The sequence below is a fragment of the Culex quinquefasciatus genome, chromosome 3, assembly GCF_015732765.1.
Source record: "Culex quinquefasciatus strain JHB chromosome 3, VPISU_Cqui_1.0_pri_paternal, whole genome shotgun sequence".
Taxonomy (NCBI): Eukaryota; Metazoa; Arthropoda; class Insecta; order Diptera; family Culicidae; genus Culex; species Culex quinquefasciatus.
In genome coordinates, this window is record NC_051863.1 from 75988775 (window position 1) to 75997630 (window position 8856).

At 34.6% G+C, this 8856-nt stretch overlaps 1 protein-coding gene across 1 annotated transcript in view; it reads right to left on the bottom strand.

Annotated features, from left to right (window-relative positions):
* LOC6032752 (extended synaptotagmin-2) overlaps nt 1–4274 on the bottom strand; it is a 67953-nt gene extending 63679 nt beyond the window's left edge. The window contains exons 1-2 of the mRNA XM_038265844.1: nt 4211–4274; nt 3677–3916 (exon numbers count right to left, since the gene is read on the bottom strand). The gene's annotated coding sequence lies outside the window, so the exon portion shown is untranslated. The remainder of the gene's footprint in view (nt 1–3676; nt 3917–4210) is intronic.
* Between the last annotated feature and the right edge of the window lie 4582 nt (nt 4275–8856).

Below are 8856 nucleotides of genomic sequence, written 5' to 3' on the forward strand. Positions count from 1 at the left end.
TTTAATCACCTTTAATTGTTGCCCGTAATTTGATCTTACTCGGTTGCATACTCGTTAGGCGAATATTGAACTTTCAACACGACCATAATTCACCACAAAAAGCTTGGTGAACCGAATTGGAAAGCTTTCAAGATGAATCTAAGAACGTCACTTACCACGGTGAATCCAGGCTTCACACTCATCTTACTAACCCCCTCAAATCTCACGTGATACTTTGTCGAAGACGCAACCGATTTAGCGGTCTTCATAACTCAAGTATCGGACTAAAACTCCTATCCAATTCCCCGTTATCTTACCACTGGTCGTGGCCGGCGCTGTGATTGACTAGCATGATAGGGACACTTCAAAGAAGCGAAGTGGTGATGATTGGTTCCTACTCTTCATCTGTGGTCCACGGAGCAATTATTGGAGGTGGTGGTGGTAATTAGTGTATTTCCGGCAGCTTTAACCTTTCGGTCATTCGCTGCCCACAATTATTGGAGGTCCTGGTTAATAACAGAGTAGCAACTACGGGTAGACACCAATGCTAAATTTCGTAATATTCTATGAAAGGACATTGTAGGCCAACTCATGTCGTTATAAATGACGAAGGAAATTTGAAGACGTATTAGTATTGGCCTGCGATTAAAAATGAAATGCTAAGCTATATATTTTTCAAGGTGATTTTCCATTAACACTGGAACGAACAACGCCTATCCAACTTACACGAAAACCCAAGCCTCCCAGTTGTAAAAAGTTTGAACGGTAACTTCAACTCGCTGGTTCTTGAGTATAATTCAATCAATCGGGTCATTTTTTTTAGTAAATTGTAAGGATGTCCAACATGATCCTAGAACTTTGCAGAACTCGATCTGATCAAATCTGTATTTTTGGCAATGAAAAACATCGTTCCAACTTTTTGTAACGCGTTTGCCTCCACAAAATTTTGGGTGAATTTACACGCGCGGTGAATTTTTACACGCGCAAATTTTTTGTTAGGTTTCACGTCTTTTCCAATATGTGGTCCAAAAAATCAAATCAAATTGTAATTAGCCTAAAAGTGGCGCATATGAGCTATTCTCTGAGATTTCGGTCGTTCGTTTTTTAGTAATTTTTTAATCCAGCTGAAACTTTTTCGGTGACTTCAGTATGCCCAAAGAAGCCATTTTGCATCATTAGTTTGTCCATATAATTTTCCATACAAATTTGGCAGCTGTCCATTCAAAAATGATAAAGTTGATAAAGTGCACCGTTTTCAAGTTAAAGCCATTTTAAGGTGTTACATACATGTACAGCCGGGACCGTGGTGTAGGGGTAAGCGTGATTGCCTCTCACCCAGTCGGCCTGGGTTCGATCCCAGAAGGTCCCGGTGGCAAATTTTGAGACGAGATTTGTCTGATCACGCCTTCCGTCGGATGGGGAAGTAAATGTTGGTCCCGGTCTAACCTAGAGGTGTTAGGTCGTTAGCTCAGTCCAGGTGTAGGAGTCGTCTCCTGGGTCCTGCCTCGGTGGATTCGCTGGTAGGCAGTTGGACTCACAATCCAAAGGTCGTCAGTTAGAATCCCGGGGTGGATGGAAGCTAAGGTGTAAAAAGAGGTTTGCAATTGCCTCAACAATCAAGCCTTCGGACACCTAGTTTCGAGTAGGAATCTCGCAATCGAGAACGCCAAGGCAAAGCTGTAGAGCGAATAATTTGATTTTGATTTGATACATGTATATCGGCAAAAAAGTCGGAGGTTAGTATGAGCACACACTTCAACTTTTTTTAATTCTTTTTTCAGGGCATTAAAATATACATTTTCACCTACTAACAAATAAAATTTGAAGACATTTGGTTGCACCATTGCCGAGATATAGCAATTTCAAGTTAGCAATTTCAAAAAACGAGTGCCACGATATCTCAACACTATCTTGACCAAATTGGCAAAAAAATTTGGTAAAAACTCGTTAAACCGATTCCGTGTGCACGAAGCCCGATTTTCAAAAAGTTTATTTTAAAAAAAGATAAAAATATATTTCTGTTTTTCATGAAATAAACCAAAAGTTTTTGATTTTTGTATTTTTCTTAAAAGCAAATTTTAAAAATTGGGCTTCGTCATGCACACGGGATACATCTTGAGAGTCTTCACCTCAAATTTCAGCCAATTTGGTCCTTCCCATCTCGAGATATCGTGGCACCCGTAATCAACTCGGGGTTTAGAGAAAAACGCCAACAAAGTTTGACAGCCCGCTTTGCGCATGGCAAAATTTTGAGCTTAAATCGTCTCTCACTTAATTTAAACATGAAATATCTTCATGAAACTTTCAGGAGTGATGAATAATCATCCTTTGAGTGAATTTAACAAATATTCTGTAATATAAAATTTTGTGATTTTCTACATGTATGTAACCCCTTAAGGTGACTTTTTTTAAATAGTCGCTGTTTTTTTTCAAATCGGTGCCCATGTTTGCCCACTTTTGAAAAAAAAGTACTTTTAAAAGCTGAGAAAACAACATATTCAATTTTTTTTTAATCAAGACTAACATTTCAAAAGGGCGTAATATTGAATGTTGAATAATATTGAACCGCCAACCGTAAAAGTATAGTCTTAGATACATATCTCTCGAAGACTTTATGGTGCTAAATTGCTTTTAACAAAAGTAACAAAGCGTTCAAGAGAGACGTTTCGAAATACTCGGTAAAAATCATACCTTTTGCCAACACTGCCAAGTCAAGCGGAAATTTTCAAAAACTGTTATGTATTTGAGGAATTGTGGTTCAACTAAACTAAATAATGTCTTTTGAAAATTTGTTCACATCAATTTTATGTAAGGTTTTTCAAAATATAAGAACAATCAGTATTTTTTGAATTTCCTGGTTCCTTTGGAAATGTTGGCAGAAAATATGAGTTTCACTGATTATTTCAATACACTACTTTTGAAAACTCCTTATGTTTTTTGACGCACTTAAGCTAATCAGCACCAAACTTTCTTGGGAAGAGTTGTTCGGGACATCCAAGGCAACACTTCCACGATGTTAGTTTCATAAGATAATAAAACATGATTTTTGTAAAGTCAAAAATGTAAAAATGCAATTTTCCCCATAGTAGTTTCCATACAAATTTCAATCGCTTTTCGAGAGATCATTATTACCTACATCAAATCATTGCTTACACCCAAACCCCGATGGTTTGACACCAACTTTTGTTAAACGAACGGGGTCACTTTTTAGTTTGACACCCTTTTTACACGAAGTTTACACACACTACCAAACTATTTGTTTGTTTTGATAGTGTGCTTGAGTTTGACTTTGTTAAACTAACGGGGTACAAACTAACAAAGTGTCAAAAGAAAAAGTCACCAACCACCGAGGATTGAGTGTAGTTTGAACAAATCATTACTTAGAGACAGTTGAAACACTTTTAGACAGCTTCAATTGAGTCATTCATCCATATGATAATATGTATGTCGAAATATTGTATTAACTCCTAACAGTTCCAACTTTTATGTTTGAAAATTGGTTAGATGTTCTCCTCAAAGCATTGCGAAGAACTAAAATTGTCTTTATCCACTTTATTTGATCCAGTTGTCATCAAATTCGTCACTCGTTATCAATTGGCTGAGCTTTCAATCAATTTTCCGTTTTCGGTACAATAACATGTATGTAACACATGCTTTACCATGCCGCGATAAGATCCTCCTTCAATGATTCAATTACCTTGTTTACGATGAGTGATTTCGGTTTGCGCGATAAGCTCCTCCAAAGGGTTTGAACAATTTACATCCACTCGCAGGTAAATTTACACTTCACTGAGAGATTTTCATTGTAGAATCACAACTCTCGGCGTTTGCTCTCACTCACTTAATTAAGTTTACTGTTGAACGAAGCAGCAGCAGCAGTAGCTCGGTTAGCTGAATTTTTAATCCACTGAATTAAAACCTTCTCCCGGGAAATTCTCTGTATAAAATATAAATTCTTCCACTGATTTAAAATTCCATCATAAAGCATCCACTCCCGCGAAATACACGTGGGTTCGATTCCCGTCCTTGCCCTTCACAATTTAAGCCCACGTGAAAAAAAAAACACGTTTCGAGGACCACAACAAACCACTATTACACTAGGCTTTTGTGCAAATGATAGACAGTAAGGAACAAAAAGCGCTAAATATGCTAATCAGTTACATAGCCCAACTAGCCCGATGCTATGTACTAACTAAAGCACACTAGTGTTCTTAAAAGAAAAAGCTCCAACCAATCGACCGCGGAAACACGTCCGACTCCGTCCACATCACACTCACGAGTGAAGAACCACATCGTCGAAGCCGAGAGGGTTTTGCGACGTCGAGCCCCCACGAACGAACGAACGAAGGTTCGACCCCCCGACGCAGCATAAACATTGTCAACCCCCCCGGTCGGAATTGGTGGTGGAGTTCATGATCTGATTGTTGGCTGCGGAGATCGAAGAGATTTCGTGCTCTCAGCTGGCGATTGAGCTGTTCGGGGAGAGAATTCTCCCTCGGTTATTTTGTTGCTGCTCCAACACACGGGCTGACCGTGACCCATTTCCGGAACCGACCAAACGCCCGCGGGGTGGAAGTCAGCAGCGAAGAAGTTCTCAAGTTGGTTCTTGAGAACGTGGGGTGGTTTTGATAACAAAAAACAGTCAACAATTTAGAATTCTCTAAAATATATTTACCAACTTTTATTATAACACAAGCATTTCTGCATTATTTCGGCCAAATTTCCAGGTTTTTTACACGAGGTAGAGTCAGTTTAGGCGAGTTTTCGAAGTCGCCATTAAAAAAAAACGTTTCTTAATCCACCCTTAGGTGGTTGGCGCCTTCCTCTCAATTAAACAATCTAAAATAGACACAAAATGGCGGTGTTTTTCAATGTTTTATTAATTTGACTCATTATTCATACCACTAGATTGAGTAGTCAGATCTTCATATTGCAGGGCAACTTATGATAGGGTAGTCAGATCTTCAATTCAATTCATGCTTGATCTGAGATCTGGCCTCCAAAAAATGCGTAAATAACACTAAAGGGCTTATAACTAGGGTTAGTGAATTTTCACAATTTCGCGGACAGCGTAAAAGTCGTGAAATTTGAAGATTTCCGCGAAATTCCGTGAAATTTATCAATTATCTCAAATCCATTAACTAAAATAACAACATAGCAAATATTTCATAAAGACCTCAGCGATAAAAGTCGTCTTTCCATTTTCTTCCGTTAAATGATATAACGTAAGAGCAAAAAAAATAGATTGAAAAATTTAATTCCATCAGAGAAGTGTCGTGATCGGGGAGTTTCTTTTATAATAAAAACACAGATATTTTGCAATTAATAAACAACACGTCTTATTCCACAGAAATTAACCACAAAACTGATTTGACAATCTTCATTCTCTCTTCCAGGGATGCCAGATGAAATTTTGAGTTATCTGCAAATTTGTTTTTCAAATATCTGCAAAAATCTGCAAACTTAAATACACGTACAACTAGGTATATGGTCGTATCCTACAATTCTGTTTAACTAAATTATGATGTTTAACTTAAACAACGTTTAGTGTATGTTTTATGTCCTTAAATCTGTGTGAAAACAAATTATTTAGCTACAATTATTGATCCTTGCACTGTAACTTGGATTTGGCCCGCACTTTTCTCTCGCACTTTTGACAACAAAATTTACAAAAACTAGGCAACTAGCAGTTGTTTATTTACATTTCCAGTCGCAGTTTCCACCAAACTGGACATTCGCACTTTAAAATTGCAATTGACAGGTGAGCAACATCGGCTCGCTATGATCATTTTTTGAGAAAATTAAAATTTCTCAAGGCAGCATGACAAGCCGGAATAGTGCGATCGATAGCAATTATTTAGTGCGAAGACCAAGTTAGTGAGAATTGCGCAATATTTGCAATAAATTCAATTAATTTGAAAAAAAAACGTAATAAAATGTAGATTCCCTTTTCGATAAAACGACAGGAACTATACAAACAATATTTTTAAAATTAAAACATTTTTATCAAGATATCTTTTGTATTTTACTTCTCAATGTGTTTTTCTATTTCAAGGATAGGCTAATATAAAAATACTTTTCAGAGGTTTTTCCAATGTGTTTCGAAAACAAAAATTGTACAAAAAATTAACTGCCATTTAAAATTATTATAAATAAATAATAAAGGCACGGTTCTCAGTTTTGTGATACTTTTGAATAACTTAACAAAAAGTTAAAATAAAATTAGCGATAGTCTTATTTCGTGCAGTATTGTATCGAAGGAAATTATTGTTTCAACGGTTTAAGCAGATTTCACGTAATTATAAATATTTTTTTGAATCTCTAAAGTCCATGTAGCATATTTTCAGATAAGTCTAATTTTTTTAATAGCTATTTTAATGGCACTGCACCACTTTACATGAAATGTTTACTATTTGTATGGTCATGTCAGTTATTAACATAAACTTCAAAATTATTTTATTTATTATGAGTGGAAAGGAGTTTTTGTTGCAACTCGCAGTTAAAATCTTGGTTAAAATACATATGCGATAATTTTTTAAATTGATACGAAAATTATTATTTATTTCAAATATTTATAAGTCGCTGAATTATAATTCATTCATACAAAAATTATTGTTCGCTATTCACGATAAAAAAGAAGATAAATGGGAATGGAAATGCTAACTCAAACAATTCAATCGATTTTTTTTGTGATTCATAAAGATCCAGTTCAAAAATATCACAGAAACTTAAAAAAAATGGTTTATAATTTTAAAACTAATTTTAATAACTACGTTCAATCTCTCTTGCTCATGGTTACTTCAGTGCACCAAAATTTTGAACTCAAATATACTGACTCAACTTTTCACGGTGCTTCAAGTTGCAGTTGTTCATGTAGAATGTATGCTAACATCTCTCCAAATTTAATCAAATTTGGTTTAGCACAGGCAAAGTTACAGTGCGAAATGTAAACAAAAATGGATCAATTTCAGGGGAATAAATAATACCTGTTTCCGAAAGCCCGTAAAAATGACTAAACGCAACATTTTATGAAACAAAAAATTTTTGCAATCATTTGAACCTTGGACAAGAACCCATGTGAATAACATTGTGAGTTTAGACCGATTTTGAGTGTTTTTTCAACCTTTTCCGTTAGGTGCACCAGAGCATCACCTGGGCATATAAGCAACTAAATATTCAGGAGCATTTTTTCAAAATTACAAAAAAAAAACATTTCAATCAAAACAAAAGTTTCTAAACGTTATGACTTTTCAAAAACAAGACAAAACATTGTTATTAGACCGATGGTTTTATTATCTTCCATAATTTTGATGAAAATGGGTGTTTGTGAGTTTTGAATGAGCCAATCAAAAGAAATCTGAAAGTGCAGAGATTTTAGAATTTGTATTTCATATCGTAAACTGGGGTGACTTTGATAGGTTTTTCAAATGCCCGTCAAATTAATATTTAAAATTTTTGAGAATTTTGAGTATGTAAACATTAAGGGATAGCTTATTATCGAACATATGTGCAAAAATATGACTGTAACATTGGATGTATCAAAATTAGTGGCCAAATTAATTTCTATCAATGTCACCCCGGGCTATCAAAGTCACCCCAGTTTACGGTACTTCAGAAATATGGTCTTACAGAAAAGAATAAGTAGTTTTAAACAATTTTCGATGCATTTTTAAACAACTGCAACAATAGATTTGAAGAAAATCAGTTTTTGTGATTTAGAAAAAAGTTGCTCATCATGGGTTACGGTAAAGTATTTCCTGCATTATTGTACCAAAATTTTACCATTATTTTGTTTTCGATAAGCAAACAGCTCTTAGAGGGTTAACGAAATAAATCAATGTTTTACATTTTTAATTTTCTTGTAAAGCCGTTGCAAATATTTTTCAAAGTTCAAAATTTGTAAAAAAAATCATGGGACAAAAAAAATAGTTTTAAAAAACTTCAAAATTTCAATGAAAATAGAAATTAAATCAACTGAATACAAACTAAAATGCATTGATAATCATATTTAGTATTAAACTTCAAAAAATATTTGCAACGGCCTGATTAAAAAATAATATAATGAAACAATTAAAAAAAGATAATATTGTCGATGGTAAAATATTCCAACAGTTCATCACTAACAAATTTTTTGAATGGTTTTGTGGTCAGAAAAATCACCAGGCTAGCTCAAATCTGGCCCTCGAAATATCTCGAGCCAGGAAACCGGAATCTAGGTTTTAAGGCATCGTGTTTGGTGTTAAATTACTGAGCAAACGAACCCAAAAGAACTAAAATTGGTTTAGTTTGAGCCAAGATTTGGAAATTATTGAATATTAAACACTCAAGTGATATTTAAATGGTTAACAAATCTGTGATGTAAACATTTAAAACTGTAAAATACGGTCCACACCAAAATCTCCTAAGCCTTCGCAATTTGCTTATTATGGAAAATCAAATCACGTTAAAAATAATTTAAGTCGTTGAGCTCAGTTATGCCCCTAAATCATCCGAAGTGATCTGGAAAAATGTAACGTGTGTAAGAATGTTTATAAATATGTACCCTTTAGGTATTTCAAACATTATGTTCAGAAACATAAAAAAACTTTAAACCTAACTCTAAATTTTGTAAAGTAACTCATGCTAAAAATTGTGGAACAACAAGTTAGTAAAAAGATGAATTCTGAAAAATCTTAAAAAAAGATGATAAAATGATTTTTTTGAAAATATTGTGTTTGTTTATTTGTTTATCACAAGTAAATCTGTAGAGCTTCATAAAAGTAAAACTTGGATCAGTTGAGTTTCGGCTGTATGGGTTATCATAAATAAAATGATTTTTTTGTTAACATGTAAAAGTTAACACTTTATTGTCGTTTTTCTCCTCGATAAACTCGATAA